The sequence below is a fragment of the Bombus impatiens genome, unplaced genomic scaffold (assembly GCF_000188095.3).
Source record: "Bombus impatiens unplaced genomic scaffold, BIMP_2.2 scf_0151, whole genome shotgun sequence".
NCBI lineage: Eukaryota > Metazoa > Arthropoda > Insecta > Hymenoptera > Apidae > Bombus > Bombus impatiens.
In genome coordinates this window covers 164167-187155 of record NT_176570.1, presented here as the reverse complement: position 1 = coordinate 187155, position 22989 = coordinate 164167, and the positions used below count along the sequence as shown (strand labels likewise).

At 37.3% G+C, this 22989-nt stretch overlaps 1 protein-coding gene and 1 long non-coding RNA gene across 2 annotated transcripts in view; both read left to right on the top strand.

Moving 5' to 3' along the window:
• Positions 1–22989, top strand: part of LOC100744244 (syndecan) — a 236411-nt gene that overhangs the window by 54188 nt on the left and 159234 nt on the right. The gene's annotated exons all lie outside the window — the stretch shown is intronic.
• Positions 11709–12302, top strand: LOC117151342. Its single transcript, XR_004461187.1, has 2 exons — positions 11709–11829; positions 11906–12302. It is a non-coding gene; the product is annotated as an uncharacterized LOC117151342 (long non-coding RNA).

Sequence of the window (22989 nt, the reverse complement as noted above, 5' to 3'; positions counted from 1 at the left end):
TTTTTAATATTTCTGCTTTACGATATTCGAGGCTGATCTTGTTTCATGTTGCGCGTAATAGTACAAAGAGAAGTTTTTCACAGTTACAGCTTTCATTTAATTTAATTCCTAAACAGTTGAAGAATTTTCTTTGTAGACCGAGAAATTTAATTTTTTAATTACGTCATGAAGAAATTAGTTCCATCTTTTCATTGCCAAGTGGTTATAGCGTTTTGTTCTTCATAGATTAAACTTTTTTTTAATCAATATACAATTATGATAATCTGAAGTATTTAAAAAATTGTTAGGACAGGTTCGAAAATCAATCATTTTTTTTTCACAGTAATATATTTTTATATAGAAGCCTAAAAATATTGTTTTAGTCGTTGGCAAATCGAAATATTAGGTCGTCCGAAAAGTTTCTTTCCTTTTACAAGAAAACAATGCACAACATTTTATCAAATTACGTACGATCCATTTTCTTCTATCAAAATGAAGATCACAATGTTCGACAGATTAGGTTTAAAGATGCATCGTCGTAAAAGACGTGTCTGTAAAAGAAAGACGCTTTTCGGACAACCTAATACTCTCAAACTGCGCCAGCATCGTGTTTTCTGTCATAACTACCTTTGTCGTCGCATGCATATGCTACACACAAATATTATTTTCGATGCCATGCTGTTGTAAATGTTGCTGCCTTTGCTGATATATCTGCAATCTTCTCTCCATGTTCATGACTTCTACCGACCACTATTTATAGAGGCAATTTTCTTGATAGGTTACAGTGGATCCTCCCTAAATTACTTTTTATAGCGCAGCTTGTATTAACATGATCAAAAAATTGGTTACGATTTTAGAACGTTATACGTGGATTGTTTATTTAAAGAACGTATGGAATCGGCGATCGCCGATAGACGTTCAATGAAATCACGTTTCGTGGTATCGAGTTATTTCGAGCAGCGAATTATTTCGGCGTACTTGGTATAGTTAATCCGCAAGATATTATCAATTAATTAACGTGGCTGCACAAGCGGAAGAGAATCAATGATCGAAATCGCGTATTTTCCGCGGACGTTAAAAAATACCAAGGGATACCGAATTTAATTGGTTTTTCGGTTTACCCTGCGCTCCAGTTTCGTTTCGTAAAAATACTTTTACGGATTGATGTTCATTTTTCGCTCGATTGATTGTGAAAATGAAACTCAGTACGGTCCAACAGAGGACACAACAAAAAAAAAAAAGAAAAAAGAAAGAAAGAGAAATTCTTTACATTACAAATAAAAGAAATATCTCATGCGATACGATGTACTGTTGCAAATGTACTTTATATAATAAATGGAAACTAAAATGAGAAACTGAAATTTCTCTTTGACGATACGTAGAAGCGAAAATTTTGCCATCGTTTGAATCATTCCATAGGGCGTATCACTTGACAAGAAAATACAATATTAATATGGAATTTCGCTGAGCAAACAACACGTGTCAGCATTTTATCAAATGATTCATTTCCAAATGAAATTACGAATTTTCCATTTCAAAATCTCTTATACAGATTTCGTATCTTCTCTAGAAAAATAATAATCACGCGTTCCATCCCAAACACGCAACGAACTTGAACCTTAAACGATGTCGTCGCGTGTTTACGGAGTTTCTGATTTTTCCAAAACTTGTACGAACTTCTTCCTTTTTGCAAAATTATTTCAAACGATTATCAAAATCGCGAATGGCCAGCGTATCAACGTAAACGCCTGAAACACTGAACTTTCTTCTGATTTTTTGCTAATATGCCTACTTCATCTGAAGTCTGTGAATTTTCTCTACAAAGCTGAACTTCATCGCGAATTTTCGTTATATCGCGCGAGCAAATTGAACGCACCGAATCAAAACTACCCCGAGACACGCGAACAGCAACCCTTAACGGTGCCATCGGATCATTTCCACGGTTCCACGTTGCACACGCGTTGCATCGCAGTCGAGTCGAAGTTGGAAAGTTTGTTGGTGTCCTAAAAGTAGCACGCGGATCGATATTGCAAACGGAAATCGGCCTGTTGTCGCTGAGATGGAGAGCGTTCTAACGTCCCTCGGGATAGACCTGACCCAGATTCCTCGGTGAGCCGCGAGATGTTATCAATTAATTAACCAACGAGTGAGCAACGAACAGGAAGTTTGGCCACTTACGTTTGGACTCTTCCTCTTGGATCTTCTTCCATTTAGTAGCCTCTGCTGAATTGAAACGTCTAGCGATCGATGAGAATAAGACAAATGATTGACGAAGCGATATATTTTAGGTTTTTTTATTCGCGTCTTTTTTTTTTTAGTAGAATTTTAATTGCGTGAATAATGAATTACGTGAATAATAGTGAATGCAGGAAACTGTAGTTTGAAAAGAGACATTCGAATGCTGAAAGAATTTCCAAAATTTTTCATTTGCTCCGCCAGTTCTGTAAAAATCTGTAGGTAAAATTCCTGTCATTCTGGTAGTTCTGTAAGAGCTGTATACAATTTTTGTATCGCTGCGGTGATTCTGGTGCAAACAAGTCTCCAGAGATGAGAGTCAAAGCGACGCTAGAAGCCAGGCCAAAAGACCAGAACACAATGCTCGATACTTGCTTCGCCATGTTCAAAGACTGCTCGACGACAACGAAGGCACGAAACACAGATGTAATAATAATATCCAGGCGAATACAAAGCTTACACGTCTGATCAATCTAGGAGATCGCGGAAAAGCACTCGACTGACCTTCTTCCCTGACTACGCGTTCAATTAAATCACTACAAATTCCACGATGTATAATTAACATAATTGCACTAACGCGATTCAAGCTGACGTGTTTCTATTGGGATAAATGTCTACGCGTTATGCGAATCTCCGCCAATGAACCAATTTACCGAATGTCCTTACTTGGGCAAATTTGTCTGTTCATTTATTCAGCTAGATTTATGAAACAAATGGACGAGTAGTAGGGAGTAGAAAAGGTTGCGTACTATTTAAAAAAAGACATTCTTCTTAAGAAAAATTTTCCTTAAGAAGGTTGCTCGTGCGAAGACTGGTGTCATTAAATATGGACGGGGTATCATCACGGAATTCATACGACTTTGAGCATTTCAAGATTGTTACAAGATTTCTTTGCTAAATTAACTCGCGCCTCGTGTTTGAACACGTGCGCGGATAAATCTGCTTCTTTAATATTTATACGATAAATGGAAAAATCCATGGCACAGGTTTTCTGAGGAAACCACACGATGGGCTAACATACTTTCTTAAAATATAAAACTCTCTCTTGTAGTCAATCGACAGGTCCTTGAAACGTTGAAATAAAAATATTGTAAAGTAGTATAAAGCAGTATAACAAATAAGTGGTGTTCTATTTTGTCAATGAATAACACTTTGCCAAGCAAAACCCTGTTCCTCGGAAAACTTTACTTTTGGCATTTAGAGTGTCGTTTATTTCCATTCTGCAATTGTCAGACTTGGACGGAGAGAAAAAAAAAGAAAGGAACGAACGATATTCACATTATTCGTAATCTAGCTGAAGCATAAGAGAGGGTTGCTGTCGCAGCCATCGTTATTCTCCGAAAACCTCGAAGACCGACCGCAGACCGCAAGAACCTCATCCCGTGGCTACGAGCAGAGCATTAATTAGAATCGCGCGAGACATTCTCGCGAAATATCGTCCAGGTCAATTAAAGATCGTCCCAGGCGGATTCCAGAGGAATTCCTGGCCGGAGGATCGATCGATCGATATATTAAAGCCGCTTCGATTCCAACGTCTCGTGGTTCGCCCTCGTTCCTAGCTGGAATTAATGCACTTCTGTATACAGTGTTCTAGATATACATGGTATGGACGTAACTAATGTAACTATACAGGTGCACGCATAACACGACTATACTGTACAGCTAAGATTTTCAATCGACGTCTCTCAAGGATCTTTAAAACATGCCATAACTTCGATATTCAATGCTTAGTTACGAATCAGGGGACTTAGACATAGTGTGTTGTTACCTGATAAGAACGATCCTTTGCATATTTTTCGAGTTTCAAGATTATGAGAAATTGGTATTACGGAAATTCACCGACCAATTTGCTATTCTAAGAGGAGGATCTTTGGTTAGGTATATTAAGTTGAGCGGAGAGTCCGTGCCAAAAACGACATTGGTAGGTTTTAATATTACAAAGGATAACGTTTTACAATAGTTTTTTAGGACTATGTAAAGAGATAAAATGTAATCTTAAATTAAATTGTAAGTAGGTTTAATTTGAAATTAAAATTGAATCCGAACCTAACCTAAAATTCACATTGAATTTCGTCGTTTTTATTAAGAAATTCGTTCAGTGCACAAGCGAATGTCCCATCATCGATGTTTGAAAAGATAAAATATCATTGTGAAAGGTGTGGCAAACAACTGTAAGTACCTTTAATTGCATATCAAAACTGAAGCTAGACCTAACCTAAAACTCACGTTGAATTTTGCCCTTTTCATTTAGTGTGCAAACAAGTGTTACTATCGATGTTTGAAAAGGTAAAATATTCGTAAGAAAAAGTGTTGTAAACAGTTCTAGGTACTTTTAATTTCAAATTTCAATGAAACGTAAACCTAACCTAAAACTCATGTTCAATTTCAAAACTCGTTCTCGGAAAACTACCGACCGCGGACAACGAACTAAATGCTCATAGCGAGCCAAACGACTACCGAGTTCCATTTTTTAATTTTATTCTTTGTTTTTTCTTATTTCAATTTATCACCAATAAACATAAAATCAAACTTCTTCTTTAATTATTTGCCGCTTACTTTCTGTCACTTGGTGCGCGTTTATTATAGTCAGCCCTAGGCTATAAATTTAGTTTAATTTGTTCAATAAATAATACTTACAATCGATTGCAACAATTCTTAAAGTAACGTTTTACCTTTTTAAATAGCCTTCTTCAGTATATCGAAGTTTGAAAAAAAGTCGAATATATCGACGAAATTGCAAAGTCTTATCAGAAAAGTCCCTTTGTATTCGCATAATCGAACGTTCGGTTGAAAGCTGTTCTGACGATCGAAGTTCAAACAAAAGACATATTCGCGTGATCGAACGTTCGGATAAAACCTTTTTCGAAGAATCGAACTTCGCATAAAAGGTACGAACGTTTGAATAAAACGTTAAGAACGTTTGAAAAATCCTGCCTCTACCGTAATAAACAGAACCAACAAAATCATTTCGAACACGATTCATCCTGCGGAGTATGGCAGCGATATGGCGCGGTCGTGGGTTTCAGTAATATAACGAGAAAGGGCTGCCGGTTATGAATCGACGATTACTTTCCATTCACAAAAGGCCTTCGTTGGCTAACACGGGCGGACGTTGCTCGTTCATTTATCGCGCCACTCATTTAATTACGACGAAACGTTGAACTTGAGCGTAATTAAAGAGCGCTTTTCGACTTCGCCATTCTCAACCAACCCCCCACACAATTCTACCATACTATCGTTCTCCGGATTTTCTCTTTCGTTCGCGGAAAGCCGCCTGGCTTTTCGCCCATGTTTCCTTGCCTTCTCTGGCTAGTCTCGTCCCTCGTTCACCCTCGTTTTTACTTTCGTTCTCCGTTGCTTTCCATCCGCGATGCTCAGTTTCGTTATTCCGTTTCTGCTCTTTGTCGAAGAATTCCGCTTTTTTAATAGCATCTCTTTCTTCTTCCGTGCCTTTATTCAACTTTGTTTAATCGTTGCTTGTGCCTGTTTCACACAATTGCTGCGTTAAATTGTCAGCGTTTTGTCTATGTTACGTTCTGCCTTGAGAACGACAACGAACACGCGAATAAATGTGAAGAATGTCGTCCATTTATACGTAATGTTCACATAGTTAAGCTGAAAACTTCTTTCAGAAGAAATTGTACATAGAGGCGCAGCAATATCGTATAATCTTCCCTTCAATTATTGCATATCATCTTCTTTAATTTATTTATTTAGAATCGAATGCAACCCCGACGTTTATTTACCACCACAGTGGTACTATTGTGTTTCATAGACTTGTACGATATTATGTTATACCAACAGGTTGTTGTTCAGTCGCAAATGTGTACGATATTTGTATCGTATTAATGGGCACACTTGTATAATTACAACACGCGCCAGTCGCAATGAATGTCGTTATTTTTCTGTGACCATTGTCCGATCAGTTGGAAAAGTCTTGTGCCTTCTAAGAATTGTAAGAACTGTTTTATCTCTTCATTTTTATTTATCATCGTCTTGGGGTTGCTTGAAAACCTGAGCTGTTGTCTTTTCGTTTTGAATATTTGTATGTCGCGTATTATCGTAATTTGTGATAAAAGATAACGAAAATACAAATAGAAGAAACCTTATCATTGCGATGTAAAAGTCTATTTTCCAATACACATTCCACGTCCGCCTTGATAGGGTTTAATCGCTAACTCGTAGCTTCCTCTTTATTCGTTTAGTGTGACAAGTTTTGATCGCAAACTTTGCCATTGGAGTTGTTTCCTCATTGTGTTTCGGTTCGTCGTAGGACAATTTCGGCCTTTTAATAGCATTTTCCAGTTGTTTTATTTCTTTTGTTCTTTAAATCGTTCTTCTCCGTTTTTTGAGTTAATTACTAGCTTGTAAAATTTTCCTCTGTTTTCTCAGTGCGGTAAGATTTGGTGCCAAACTTTGAGATCGGAGTTGCACTGTTATTCTGTTTTTGCTCTTAGTCGAAAAATCCTCTGTTTTTTAAATACCGTCACTTCTATCCTCGGTTCTTTTATCTTGTTTTTTAAATTGTCCTTCGTGACTTTTCCACAGAATTCCTCTGTTAATTATCTTTTTTCTTCTTCTCCATTTATTTGCCGAGGCGAGTATCGATTGGGAACTTTGAAATTAGAGTTGTTTGGTTATCCGGTTTTTGTTCCCCGTTTGAGAAATCTCCGCTTTTCAATGCTATCACTTTCTTCTTTTTTTCACAGCTTTTTTTACTTTTGAAATGGTTTTTTCAGAGAACTCTTGCGTTAATTGCTTTTTAAAATTTTTCAATTGTCTAGTCTAGCGAGCTTTCGTTCAATACTCTGTGGTTAGGGTTCTTTCGTATCCTGTTACTTGTTACTGGTTTTTCCGATTGGATTTTTAGGTGTTTCATTTCAGTTAAAAATCCGATCCCTTGATACTTCTCACTATTGTTAAAAAATTCTTTCATTTTCTTCCAATCATCCCCTTTAATTTCCCATTCGCTCAGTGCATTTCCTCGTTTCCTGATCTTCACGTATCATTCAATTTCTATAAACCTTTTTCTACTTTTCCATTCCTTGCTTCTTTCTCTCTTTTTCTTTTTTCTTTTTTTTTTTTTACTAAATTTTCCTCCCTTTTTTCATCCAGCTGTTCATCGACGTGTTCCCTCTTCGGAGCTTCGATTTCGCTATTTTATCAATTGTTTATTCTCATTTCGTTGTCTCCGTACATTCGTTTTATCTCATTTACCAATTTTCTTCTTTTCGTCTTCCAGCATACTCTCCGCCATTTCTCCCAACATTTTCACCTTTACTGTCGCGCACATCTCGTTCTGCCATTCTATTTTACATATAATATATGTGACATCGTCTCGTCCCCTTTTTATTTCCAGAGAACTCTTGCGTTAATTGCTTTTTAAAATTTTTCAATTGTCTAGTCTAGCGAGCTTTCGTTCAATACTCTGTGGTTAGGGTTCTTTCGTATCCTGTTACTTGTTACTGGTTTTTCCGATTGGATTTTTAGGTGTTTCATTTCAGTTAAAAATCCGATCCCTTGATACTTCTCACTATTGTTAAAAAATTCTTTCATTTTCTTCCAATCATCCCCTTTAATTTCCCATTCGCTCAGTGCATTTCCTCGTTTCCTGATCTTCACGTATCATTCAATTTCTATAAACCTTTTTCTACTTTTCCATTCCTTGCTTCTTTCTCTCTTTTTCTTTTTTCTTTTTTTTTTTTTACTAAATTTTCCTCCCTTTTTTCATCCAGCTGTTCATCGACGTGTTCCCTCTTCGGAGCTTCGATTTCGCTATTTTATCAATTGTTTATTCTCATTTCGTTGTCTCCGTACATTCGTTTTATCTCATTTACCAATTTTCTTCTTTTCGTCTTCCAGCATACTCTCCGCCATTTCTCCCAACATTTTCACCTTTACTGTCGCGCACATCTCGTTCTGCCATTCTATTTTACATATAATATATGTGACATCGTCTCGTCCCCTTTTTTTTTCTCCTTTTTTTTCCCTCCCCCTTTTTTTTTTTTTTTTTTTTTTTTTTTTGCAAATGCCTCCCCTCCACCTTTCTGTGTTATCGTATATACATCTCTCTTTCTCTATTTCCCGTCGTCCGTCCCATTTCTGCGTGAAATATATAACGTACCTTCGCAGTCGAACTTCTCCTCGAGCCAACGCCGGAATAATCTCGATGCAAATTCACGACCGGGCACACCCTCGTCTGAATCTCATCTCCGTGAATCCGATCCGTGAAGGGAGCTGAGAAGTCGAAAGTCAAACGACGATGCCAGGCTTCGTGCGCTTCTCTGTTGTTCCATTCGAAAACCTGTATTACCCTCTCCAAATCTTCCTTTAATTCTAACGTTCGCAGATTTCCATTCTAATTACGTTATCAGAATGTTGTAGTCGTCGAACGAAGAATCAAGCAAATTCTATTGCTTTGCTTTATTGAAAATTATTCTTTACTCGTCAGAGTTGCAAATACATTTCTCCAATATAGGAATATATAAATATAGAAATTATATAAATAAAAATATGTGAATCTGTCTAATTAAACAACGCAAAAAATCAAGCGAAATATCTGTATTTTCTCCGCGAGGTTAAACAACCTCCATGAGAAATGTTTTTTTCGCGTTTCTGACACTTACGGAAATAATCACGTGTAGCCGTTTCAAACGGACATACCGTACGCAGGTATTTTGCAAATACGAAATCAGCTAAGTGAAAGCATTCATTCGTCGATTTATTATTCTTCAACTTCGATAGAAAAAATGCGAGCATAAAACGGAGGAAACTCGCAACGCGAGAAACATTCCGCGAGGCCGTTTTACGGTGGATTATTTCTGTCGAGAAAAACATCCTACCAAAAATGATTTTTTTTTCTTTTTTTTTTTCGTAGGGAAAAGCGTGATGCTCGCCGGCTGGCGGGACGATACGACGATACGCGAAAACGCGCTTAAAAACAGCGGCTTAAACCAGCCGGATGTTTATCCGCCGCGGAATATTTCGATGAAACGCTCTTTTATTCGAATATCTGGCTGGTTACCGGGTTTGTTACGGATTTAAATTCCAACATCGCCGAATGGAAGGCCGCGTTGCGAATCGGCCTTTCGGCTGGAAAATCGTCGTTCGTTTTTCCCTCGCGTTGATTGCTTTCCTTCCTTCCTTCTCCTCCTGTGTGTTTTATTGCACTTTTTAATTCGATCAATAGGGGGGGGGGGGCGAAAAAAAAGAAAGAATCAATGGAGGGGATATAGTTTATTTAAAAGCAAAATTCCATCGATCTCGAGATTCTTTCATCGCTACGAGTCAAGTTTTATTGGCTTGGCAACTAAGTGATTGCGGATTTTGTCAATGCCACTTAATGACAGAATCCGCAATTACTTAGTTGCCAACCCGGAGTAGCTCGTTGAGATCTATTTCCAAGTTGGCAGATCGTTTCGTTTTGTTTTATCGCGTTTAGAAATATGCTCGAATTTTTATATCTCGATCCAATTGTCGTCTTAACGAGAAAAAAGATACTCGATTGTCGCTATACACAGTGTTCCGGTGACTGAAAATTTTGAATTCTAGAATTGATCGCTCCTATTAATCGAGAACAATGAAGCTTTATAAATACATGTATGAACGCGTAGCTTATAACTCATCATAAAGCGCATTGAAGCACGTGGAGATTGCTTTGATGAAATACATGACGTTTCGTAGAAACCACGCGCCATTAAATTCATGACTGTGATCACGAATATGGAATAACGAAACTGTAATAATTAATCGTTGCGAAATTACATTGAATCATATTGATATCGCTTCGACGAGATATACGTACAATTTTATAGAAACAACATTCGGGGAAGGATTTTCATTCGAAGAATTCTGTGTATCCTAACCTATAATATAACGTAGCAGCGCTTGGAAGATTCATCGAAGACTAAATTATCACGATCCTTTTCATTTTTCCATATAATGCAACGAAATTAATCTGCCGCGTAGAAAAAGAAACCGCGGAACATACTTTCACGAAATGGTAAACAATTAACGAGAGAATTTCGATAAGAGATGGAGTCGCGTAATCGTTACGAAATAGAGGTTAACGTGCAATTAAGTCGATGATTCGAGTGATCGATGAACGTTAATTGGACCGCAATTGGAGGTTCTATTGAGCGGATCGACGATACGTCTTATCTGGATATTATTATTTTCGCAACGTCGTTCGTTATATTTAGAAGTCGCATATCGATTTGTGGCCTGGCGGCGCTAGTGTCGCGTGATTAATTCCCCGACGATAAGTAAGTAAATAAGCCGGTAGCGAGAAGGGCAAAGAATGAAAATTACGCGTGTCATATGTTAATTATTATTATTGTATGATAATCGTAAGATTAACTTTACGGCATTCCAATTCACTGGATCGGGTCGCGTGTGCATCGAAACTCGATGATTGAAAATGAAATAGTCGCGAATACGTGCGTCATCTAATCGTCGAGCGTATTTGAAAATTCACGATTATACGATCGCCTTGCTCGATTAAAGAGCGAACAAGAGATTTTGCTTATTCTTATTTAACGTTATCTGTGTTAATAGCGGCTAGTAGAATTTACGTAGCACGAGCTTCTCTAACCTAGACTATCGATCGCTTATCGTTAATTATAGCTGTTTAAGCTCTATCATTGCATCAGGAATAGATACGTCGTAAGCGAAGTAAAATTTGAAGGTTATGTCGACGAGGTTGGTATTTAGGTTAGAATTCTCTGTTGGAAATCGTGAATCTTGGGAATAGATAGTTGTTCATTTGTAATATTACTATTATATCGTTTGTTGTAGTGTCGTTTTAATAAATAAATATATTTTTCCTCTTTCAGTTTTTTAATTGTTTCTTATATATTCATTGCGTGTTACGTATTACGTATTAATATATTTAGAATTATAAAGTTCCACGTTACGTTGGTTCAATATGACATGTTATCACAGTTTTATTCGCAGTATTATTCGTTCTTTCCAAATTTTTTGCCCCTCGACTCTAGTAAAAGTTCTTTCACGAGAGGATGCATAATTCATCGAGTCCAAGAAGAAAGGTAACTGAAAATTTCGTAAAAAGGACCTGTCTAATAGAGACTTACTATTCAGTATATATATCTATATAGAATACATATTTATAAATTCTGAGAACCATTCTTTACGGAACAATATTAACCAGTTCACAGAAAAGTCACAAAAGACCCTCAGATCGGCAAATCACCAATTTCAAGGAAAGGAGAAGTAACTGAAAATTCCGTAAGAAAGATTCGTTTAATAGAAACCTACCATATGTGTATTCTAGAAAAAGTGCTCTTTACGAAAACAACGTCGACCAGTCCACAAGGCAATCAGAAAAAGATTCTGAGAGGCACGAGTCGTCAATTCCAAGGAGAAGAGAAAGTAACGAAAAGTTTCATTAAAAAATCTATTTGATGAAAACCTACTACATATATATGTATTCTTGTTCTTTACGAGACAACGTCGATCAGTACACAGGAAAATCAGAAAAAAATCCGAAGATCGATCGATCGTGTAGATCACCATCGAGTCGAAAGGAAAGAATAGGATGGCCAACTTTGCTACTCGAAGAGAAACGATAGCCAGCTAACGACCGATAAAAGAGCAGTAAGAGAAATAATTACGGCGGGACAAACGATGATATAAAATATTCTGGATGAGCTATCGTCGGCATAAATTTCAGGAGCGCGCGTGACACGTTATAGCGCGATGCGACGCATAAACGCGCGCACACCGAGGCGGAAATGGCGCATTGTGCGGTATCCCTATGGCGGGATATCTGCGATTCTGGGTTGGAAGGCATTCGACGCCACGTATGCAGGTGATTGCGTTCGCCAGTGCAATGCGACTCGAACCAGGATCCAGGCATTTCGATATTAGAATAGCAATGAGTTAATAAAGGCGGGTCGACGGTGATGTTCGCTCGACAAGATTGGAAATTGCGCTCACCGTTCCGATTTTTATTCCTAAAATATTGTAATTTAAGCCCATGATTTGCACGCATATCTGTAAATAGGTGTTCTTTATCGCGGTAGAGTTTATCACCATAATTTGTCAATTATATGCTGTATATATATCGCTGAGCGGATTACATCCCCCCCCCCTTTTTATCTTACTTTTATCTTCGTTTTCTAGCCTTGAAGGCTGCTTAGCTTAATTTCATACAGTTGATTAAGTTTATTTTTATCCTTACGCTGAATCTTACACACAGTTAAACAAATTTATTCAGAAAACGCTCGTTGCTACGAACTTACTTCTTGCATTTATTAAAAACATGGTAACCCGTTTCTATTGACCTTTATAATCTGGGGTTAGGTTGGATCTGCAGCTATTTGGTATTACGCATACGTGCACTTAAGCAAAGGCGTGTTCGGTGTATAGTTCTGTGTCTCTGGATTCCTTTCATTCGTTTCTACACAATGCTCTTATCTTCATTGTCTCTCGCGTGTAGTAAAATGGCCCTCAGTTTGTACTGCCAGTATCTGTTACACCGTTTCTCTTCCCTTCGAATGCGCTGTTTAACCGGAAACCAGTTTCTCAATTCTTATTTAATCTCTATCCTAATTTTTATTTCACGTCGAATGCCACGAATTCGTAGCGGTTTTTTAATCCTATTATTAATTCTAACTTTACGCTGGGATCTCGCCGAGTATTTTAGCTATTTTCTTCTTAATTCGTACTATCGTCGAATGTCATAAGTTGGGAGGATTTTCAATAATCCTATTATTAACCCTAATTTAGCCTAGAAACCTTCAGAATGTTCTAACCATTTTGTCCTAATTTCTATTCGCGTTAAACGCCGTAAATTGGTAGAATTTTTATAATCTTCATGGTTACGCGTGTCTAATTATACTTATCATAGGGTTCTGGGCTCGAGTGTTAGATTATTTAATTTTTGCTCGAACCTCAGCTAGTTTTATTCATTGATCCAATTTATTTTCCATACCATTGAGAGTATTATAAGATGCAAGATAAAATACTCTGAAATTCAGTAATCTGATACAAATTATGCTTTTCCTAATCTAGTTTCGGTATTAGAATTTAACTGCGTTTCTTCTTAAACACGTACAGCTCATTTCGAACAAAAATAAATGATTTCACGCATCAACATACTTGTTACAAGACTAAGCGTTTATACGTATTACGAAAGTACGCTTACTGGCAATCTTGATAATAGATAGTTCACATAAACAAGGTTCCATTGCACGCAGAAATGTCTGCAACTGAGAAACAATCTCAAATAGGAAAACACGTTTCCCTCGCCCATTGCTGAAACAGGTGTCACATATTGCGGAACACCCTGTATACGATCCGTCGTAGAAATAACCGAAATGCTCGAAAATAGCAAAACACGGGCAATTTGTCGAAAGAAACGTCTTATTTTATTCGAAGTAAATGCAACGATTTTCACGAGCAACCGACGCGTCAACCTCGATGGTCGCGTGTTTTTCCGTGGAATTCCTTCGAGGATGTTTGCCACAGACTTCCGCGTGTCTCGACTGCTGTCATAACATCTCCCCTTCGTTGTTATTTTAAGCCACGGAGACAAAAAAAGGCAATTGCGCGGTTCTAAATTTGGCGAGTAGAGCGGCTGGTGCAACATCTTAACCAATTCGTCTTCGAGAGAAGCTGCTACGGCAACCGTACGATGCATCACCATACGACAAAAGCGCGTCTTTTCCGACGCGCTAACGATCTCTGTTCCGATGTTAATCGTTTCGTGTAATTTGGCTTCGAGTGATTTAACCGCCATGACAAAATCCACGATAACGCGATAACGAACGGTGTTTTTACCTTACACGATCTCGTAACGATGCCGCTATTGGCGTTTTCCTAGTCTTAAGAAGCTCGGTTATTTTCGCGACAGACCGTGTTATATTGCTTGGGAAGAAAATGGGTCGAACGTGAGCGCGTCCCGTAAAGGCAGCCACTCTCCAGGTCAGTAATAATTCGGGACGTACGTGCGCTCGCGTGACCCAGTCTGCACACGATGCATTTTTCCCAGCGACTTCCGGCCAGCCTCCACCCCCGACAGTCAGCCAAGCCAACCGTCGCGATGCTTAGCAGAATTCACCGGACCCTGCCTGGAAATTATCTCGTGTGAGGGGGCAGTTTCCAACAGTTTGCTGCGTTGCAAACCAAGCTCTATACGTGTAATATATAGATATATATGTTCCCACACATTGAACTTGCCTTTGACCAATTTCATATTTGTCGCAATTTTGTTCGTTCAATTAGTTCAGTTCGCAGAAACTGAAACACGTTTTCGCAACATTTACTTCTTACACCTGTTGGCATTAAGAGTCGTATATATTTACTTTATACCGTGTTATCGTATAAATGTTTCATAATGTACGTGCCGTAATATACATCATGCGCATGCCATACATTCGTAGTATATATCGCTTTGTTTGTTTCGTTTCACTTCATTTTATTTACGTACGTATTCCATTAGTCTATATTAGCGTGAAGAGTTCGAGCGCGAGAGGATGGGAAGGAAACTTGGTTGATCCACGTCGAGCTTCCCTTTCACGAGTTTCATATTTGTTGCGATTTTGTTGGTTCAATTAGTTGGCAGAAATTTCCGCAGACACGTTCCAGTGACGGTGATTTATTTGTTACAGTTCGGAGTTAACGTTAGGAACCATACATATGTTTGTTTTATAATGCTTTATTTATTCCATTTTACTTACATACACTGCACCTGCCTACGTTACGAATGGGCGAGCCCGAGCGCAAGGGGGTGGAAAGAAAGCAACGTTGGTACACGTCCAGCTTCCCTTTCGCGAATTTCATATTTATCGCAATTTTGTTCGTTCAGTTAGTTTGCGGAAATTTAGACACGTTTTGGGGACATTTATTTCTTGCAACTCTGGGGTAGCGTTACGAACAATACGTTTATTTTATATCGTCTTGTTCTATGGATTTTATTATGTACATTATAATATGCATATATTATACGTTCATAGTATACATTTATTTATTCATTTTTTATTTATATTCCAAATATTACGAAGGGGTGGAAAGAAAGCTTCGTCGCTCGACGCCGAATTTCCCTTTGATAAATTTCATATCTATTGTAGTTTTGCTCGTTCAGTTAGTTTATGCAAATTTAAACACATTTTCGAGACACTGATTTATTTTGTTTCTTTTGCAATTCTAAGTTGACATCAAGAGCAACGTATTTATTTTATGCTCTATTGTTCTATAGATTTTGCGTAATATATGCGTATTATAATATGTAGATATTATACATTCATAGTGTATATTGCTTTATTTATTCTGTTTTATTCTATTTTATTTATATACATGTTCCGCTTCTGTATAAAGGGGCGGGCTTGAGCGCGAGGGGGTGGGAAGAAAGCTTGGTTGCTCGACACCGAGCTTCCCTTTCACGAATTCCATATTTATTGCAATATTTTTCTCACTATATTTTGTCAATTCACGGCGAACGTTACGTCGCGAAATATTTAACAGAAATATTTTTGCGTTGAGAAATATTCAATCGCTAAATACTTCAACGAAATTCCCGATCAATTTCACCAACGATAACGAAGACGATTTAATAATTAATTAGAAAAATTAACAAATTCTCTTTCGTAATAAATGCAATAAGAAAGTCAATAGCATTGCGAAGCAAATCGATGATATTTTTCCGTATTCTTCGTAACATCTTGATTCTGATATTATTTGTAAAAAGTGTTCATCATGACAAAATACTCGTAAAAAAAAAAAAAACATTCGTTACAACGCTCGTTCGTTTTAAAGCCTTTTTCCAGTAGAAGCACGCTGCAGTAGAATTGTGAAAAAATCTTTGTAGAACAAACTTGGTCACAGTAAGGTCGAAGGATTATTAATTCCTCTTGCGTGTTCCTTATCCTTCAACTTATTTCAACTTGTTTCCATTCGTCCATCGAACGAGACTCTTTGCTTTCCTTAAAAACCGATAAACGTGTTTGCCTGGTAGCTACGGGGCCGCTGATCGCGGATACGTCGATTTATTGGATTATCGTTGCAGTTTGCTCCGGAAGTGGTTAAGTGCCACGACGATATTCTTTTTTCTTCTTCCTTCTTCTTCTTCGCCGATTCTTTTTTCTCCTCTCTTCGGACGTATATGTAGAAGCTAGTGTAGAGGAAAATCGTTTCCCTCGTTACATCGAGAGAACAAAAAAAAAAAAAGAAAAGAATTTGCGGACCGGATGACGCGGAAGTTGCAAAGTCTTTGTTTCGGTATCCGTCGTTGAACCCGTTGTTTGTCTTTGATCGCTGTTTTGTTCTCTTATGGTCGATGCCTTCGCGCACACAAAATAGATGTCCTTCGATTTCCTCTCTTTGCTGTAGTTTCTTTGTCGTATTTTGTATTTACGCGCAGAATTTATTTTATAATCAGATCGCGTGGTATTCATGCAAAATTATGTTTTTGTAAACGCGTTAAAAAAACGATAGCTAAACGAAGATGCATTTCACCTACCAAATATTACAATAAATGTTCCACCTCGCACTTTTAAATTTCTTGCAAATGCCCATTCTTTAAACGTTCCCATAAATAAAACATAAACGACAAAACACGAGAATCTGCGGTCTACTTATGGTATATTTGCTTTGTTTATTTTACATCCTTTAGCGTTTTTTCATTTTATAGTTTGTATTCATCGATTTATTATTTTATACAACTTTTATTCTGCCGGATCTATACGCAAGCGTATTAATGCAAAAAGCTACTGGTATTTTAACTGAACACTGGGTGTAATCCACGTGGATTATTTTTTGTTTACGTTACGTTGCAAAATGTGGACACTTGTCGTGCACGCAATGTGGCAAATTACACGCAACAGGAAGTAAGAAAGATTTCCGTAGAAACCTTCGCTTACCGATGAGATGGTAAACGAACCTTCGAAATATCCAACGAAGTAAAGTGAAATTCACAAAGTCTGTTAACGAAAGAATCTCAGATAAAAGAGCAAAGAAGTAATTCCCTTGACTTAATAACCAGGAACAATGCACAGGAGTTATACGAGCGACAGTTGACGTGCACATTCTGTAGCTTTTAACTGCGTGTACCACTTTTACCTGAACCGTAAAAGCTGGCCATTAAGCTAAGAACCATGAAAATAATTTTACCTTAATTGACACACGCTCTTGGATCGCTTGAATTCGCGCCACACTACGATGACTTGCCGCGGTTCGTTAACTATGCTGCTGGCTTTTCGTAATTTTATCGGTATAACGACCGATAGCAGCAGGGTTGCAACGGCGGAACGGAGGTCGAAGGAAAAAGGGAAGAAAGGACACGTCACCCTTGAGCGACTGGCTGGAGCCAGTGAAAGAGAGTCGATATAAAAAGGTCCATTAGTAATATCTGCGTCTGAAGGGTTGTCTCGGTATTTATACTGTTCTTTCCACGTTTCTTTAAACCACTGCTCACTTCCGCTTCTCCATGCCTTCTGCGCGGATCAAACTTCGAACCATATTTCTTCCGGACGAAGCGGACGACGAAAAATTTGTTACGAGCCGTTCCAGCTTTGGGAATTTTCACTCGCGTTTGGAAGTTGAGAAGTTTCGAACAAACGCTGTGAAATATGTAAAACCGCGCTACGAGAAGAATGGGATAAACGTAATAAAGGGAGGTCGGGACAACGTGTGCAGGAGTCCTGTACAAATTGGCAGGGCAGTTTAGTCGCAATGTGACGAGATAGCGACAGGAAGGTGTAACGTGAAATACAGGGAATTAAGGGAGGAAAGAAGAGCACAGAGTGTTTGAAGAAGACCCGATGTAGTTGAGCAGAAGATGATGAGGAAACCAAATATTATTTCTTTGCTCACGATATGTTCACCTCTGTCCAACCGTAATGTCCTACCAAACAAAGATTGTCAGTTACTTGAAATTTTTCATGCGATGATAACTTCATTTTTCGCAAATGAGAGAATTTTGCCTGGATAAACGTGGACTAATCTTAGACAATGCGAAACGAAATTTAGCTGCTTTAAACATTCAGTTGGATCAGACGATGATGATAACGAGATTCAGATGCGCTAACGAGGAGAGACTCAATAGGTTGCCAGTAAAAGCAAAGACAAACTGTAAATTGCGTGGATAAGCTGAAGAAAGGATGTTACGCTTCATAGAAGAATGCAGAGAAGTTGAAAGAGAAAAGGAATTATCCAGAAGAGTAGAGAGTAGCGGATGGATGAGGAAAATAGTAGAAACTCGAAAGGAGCTAGCTAAATGAAATTCAACAATTCTTTCAAGTGTTGTGATAGTCTTTATTTAAAGCATCGTATTAATGAAGACTGTACACACAATCACGCGGCAACCCCATTTTCAAGGCCGAAAAGCAAGAGAATAAAGTTATCCATCCATGAAAGTTCAAAACTTTGTAATAATAAATGGTACGACAGAAATTTTGGCGTCAGTCATTTAAGGGTTGGAAAATTTGCGATGAATCGTTGGACGTTTGAAAAATTCACTGTAAATCGTTCGAACATTGAAAAATTCACTGCAAGTCGTTCGAACATTGAAAAATTCACTGCAAGTCGTTCGAACATTGAAAAATCCGCAACGAATCGTTTGAAGGGTAGAAATATCCGCAACCAGTCGTACGAGGATTGAAAAATTTGCAACGGTTCGTAGTGGGCTGAGAAATTTCTAGTAAATCGTTGAAAGTTATGAATCATACGAGGGTTGAGAAATCTGTAATGATTGGTAGATGGTGTGGAAATTTTATTATAAATAGTTGACGTAGTTTGGCAGACTCGAATCGTTCGAGGGTTGCGATGAATGGAAATTGCTTAATCCTTGCGTAGACAGAATAAAAAATTTGAATGAAATCAGCGATGACACGGAGGGATGACAAGCTTTTAACAATTTATAGGATAAAAATATTTACAAGGGATTATGGAAGAATGGAAAAACGTATAATAAATCGTAAAGTGATTAAAAATTTGTAACACACGATAGAGCGGATATGCAACATTCGTTGCAACAAATCGTTGAAATAATAAATGTATAATAAATTTATAGGGGGAATGAACAATTTATAATAAATCGTAAATATAATGAATTGCGTGGTGGGATGGAAAAGTTATAACGAATCGTAGAATATTGACAAATTTGTAATGAATCATGGAGGGATTAAAAACTTGTATCGAATCGTATGGAAGATGAATTATTTATCATATAAATCAAATCACAGAACTCAAAAAATCTAACAAAAGGATTCATCTTCCTATCTACAATTTTTTATAAATCATGCGATGTTAGAATTCTTACATTAAAATTAAATTATGCAAATAGCACATAAGCAAAGAAACGTCGTTGCCACTGGTTAACTATGCATCGAGTTATACATACAAAAATGAAAATTCGTGTATATACAGGGTGTTTCGTTTAACTGGAAACGATAGAGCATCTCGCGAGAAATTAAAGTTGTGACAAAAATGTTTTAACGAAAGTTCTTTGGTTCGAAGAGGGACATCATACGATGCAAATTATTTGTTTGCAGTAATACGAGAGACTTTATGGTCAACTTTATTTTTTTTTTTATGGAACCATATGTTTTTTAATACATAAAAAGGTATTAATCTATTTATATAGGAAAACTTAGTTTAGCAGATATTTTAACTTTAATTTCGTCGTATGAAAGACAAGCGAAGAGGCGTTCTTGTGTTCATGTTTGTCTTTGTCTTTCATACATGCTATAGGTTTCACGTTTATGATGTAAAGCTAACTTGGCTTTAAAACAATTAATTTTATGCGAAAGCTATGCATACAAAATATTAGTTTGCCCAGAAAAGTTTCAAAGAAAGTTTCAAAGTTTCAAATACAACAAAATAGATCATACATAATTCGATAAAATAATATAAAACAAGAAATGTTGTTTATCGCTTCCTTATAAAACGAGAAAAGCTTTTTGGACAACCTAATATATTGATGAAAAAATATATATAAATGACAATATAATTATATAATTGAATATATAACTATATAATTGAAATATATACTGGTTTCGTTTAGCTTGTCAATGAGAAAATAATAAAATAACGAGTTTCGTTGTTCTTGTAGCCTGAAAGGGGACATTCAAAGAGAAGATCGAGACACGTTTCCAACAGTTAGAAGGGAACTGTGTCTCATTTCCGTGGTGGAGGTCGCACCGTGAGACGTGACCGAGAACTTTCGTTATAGTTAAACAACCGCGTCCGATTAATCATTTTCCGTCATTGCTCCCCTTGAATCGTGTCCATTACGATAAACAGCCGCGTGAATGCAGTCACGTAACGAGAAACGCGTGCCTCGTCATCCTACTTGGAAATTACTGAATTTCACTTGAAAATTATGATACCACCATAATCGCAATATATACATACATACTATCACGTTAAAGTTACAAATAAGTGATTGAGGTCACCGTGAAACTTGCGAGAATCGGATTTTCTGTGGTAACACGCAGCAAGTTTCAGACGGGTTACGTTCTTCGAAAGATTTCAAATTTCGCGGTTCTTGGCCGAGGTTCGTATCGATGTTTTAGAAGGCCAGACTTTCGATAGTTGAAATTTTTCTGTTCGTCGTGGAATATTGGTCTATGAATATTGGTCGTGGAATATTGATCTCTGGATCAATCGACGAATCAATGGAAATTGCAAATGTTGCAGAATTTTGCTCGGTCATATCGACCTTTTAGACATTCGCAGTTTTCCTTCGTGTCGCTAACGAAGGAAAATCCAATGGCTTTGGGTCGATTCTTTCGGGTGGAAAGAATATCTTAAGGGGTTGGGGGGTAAGCTTAATTCGTACAAAATAAAGCATGTTTTTATGAATTATTTCTGACGACACAGTTAAAATCTCTTTATTAAAACCAATAGTACATCAAAGTATGACATTCGAAGAATATTGTATAAAATTTTCACGGAGAAATATTAAAAAATACGGCAATGGCAGCAATTATTCGGACGTGTCTGGGAAAAAAGTAGAATTGCTCATAACTTAGTGCTGGATCGTCCGAAATCAAAAAATCAAAGTTCGTTCGTTAGGTAGGTTTTAATAAAGAGATTTTAACTGTGTCGTCAGAAATAATTCATAAAAACATGCCTTATTTTGTACGAATTAACCTTACCCTCCTCCCCTTTAGTAATAGTAATATTTATTACAATTGAAGCATCTAATAATATGACAGAAATATCGTTTCTTATATCCTGCGTTTCTAACTATTCTTCGTTAAAACCGTCTTTGGTTAGATTTCTGATTAAAAGGAAGATCAAATCCGCTGCTTTCTAATTACGCGAAAAGTGGACAGAGGAACCACACGAAATAACAGAGCGATATCCCAGTCTCCCTTGCCGAACCAACATAAAATAGCAGAGATCGAGCTATTCAGACTACATACTAATTGCACACACAGGACCAACGCACAAATTTCTATTACGAAGAAAAGCTGTTCCGTGATGTAAACTCTGCCACCTACCACTTACAGTGCAGCACACACTCATCCAGAAATATCAGCAGACTCGCGTATTTACGGATTTCGCCTAATTACATTACTTTGCGTTCTTTTCTAAATTTACTTTCTTTCTCGTGGATTTATCACGTTGCTCTACGATCTCCATATTATTTTTCGACGATGTTAAAACGTATATTTATTAACAAACGGTATCGATGAAATTATCATGAAGATAATTCGTAAGGTAGGTAAAAGGAAACGTGTACATGTACACGAACGTATACGGCAACACAAGTATCAGTGCATCTACGAACAGCAGTATAATTCTAAAATGTACAAGATTAGATGAAGACGGATTTAGAATCATCGAAGAACACGAGCGAATATTCGATTTGGAAGAAGGTGGAGAAAATCTCGGGAAATTTATCAAATCGACAGACTTGCGAGACCAGATACGAGTAAAATCATCGTTAATCACCGTATTGTCGATACGACGTGTTAAAGAACGCAAGACGAAGAAGAAGAGGAAGAGATTTGCTAAATATTTTGCTTTTTTAAAAAAAATCTTATATCTAAATTATTCACATTATTCGTAGGTGCGACACGTACAATATCATACAAGAATGATGAAATTGATATTTTAGATGGATTTATTCAAAGAAAAATTCATCGCTCAAGGGATACTTTCAGCTCTAATTATTCTTGTGGTGCGTTGAACTTCTGGATGCATGGTGAACGACACGTGTACCGGAATAGAGGCACGCGTGGGCATTCTTGTACACGTTTACGGCGCACGTTTCCTTACCTTTTCGAACGATATAACGGTACACGCGTGCTCCCACTGATGCATTGGCTCTTTCATCTTATTTCTCCTTCCTCTGTATCGTCTCGATCCCACGAATCAACGTATGTAGTTGTTTACGCCCGTTGAGCAACAGTATTTCCGTTCTTAAATGTTAAAAACATATGTACACGGTATATATTGATTAATAGGATCAGAATTTTTCTATTATCGATTCTTATATTCTATACAATCGTGACTATATATTTTTAGTAAATTATACATTTTTACTAATTAATAATTGTTCATTTGAAAAATTGTACGAAGTCTTCCTGATAATAGAAAGTCCAATCGTTTTCATTCTCTACGCTGTGTAAATTCCTCTTCGTTTATAACGTTCCTTTTCTAGTTACGTTTTATCTACTTTTTAATTAGTTTTTATCGTTTATGTAAAAATATAGGAATATCTGGCTTATTCGTTGAAGTTACTCAATTAAGTGAACAGATAATTGTCGTTCTAACAAAAACACACAGCACACGTGTGCGTTATCC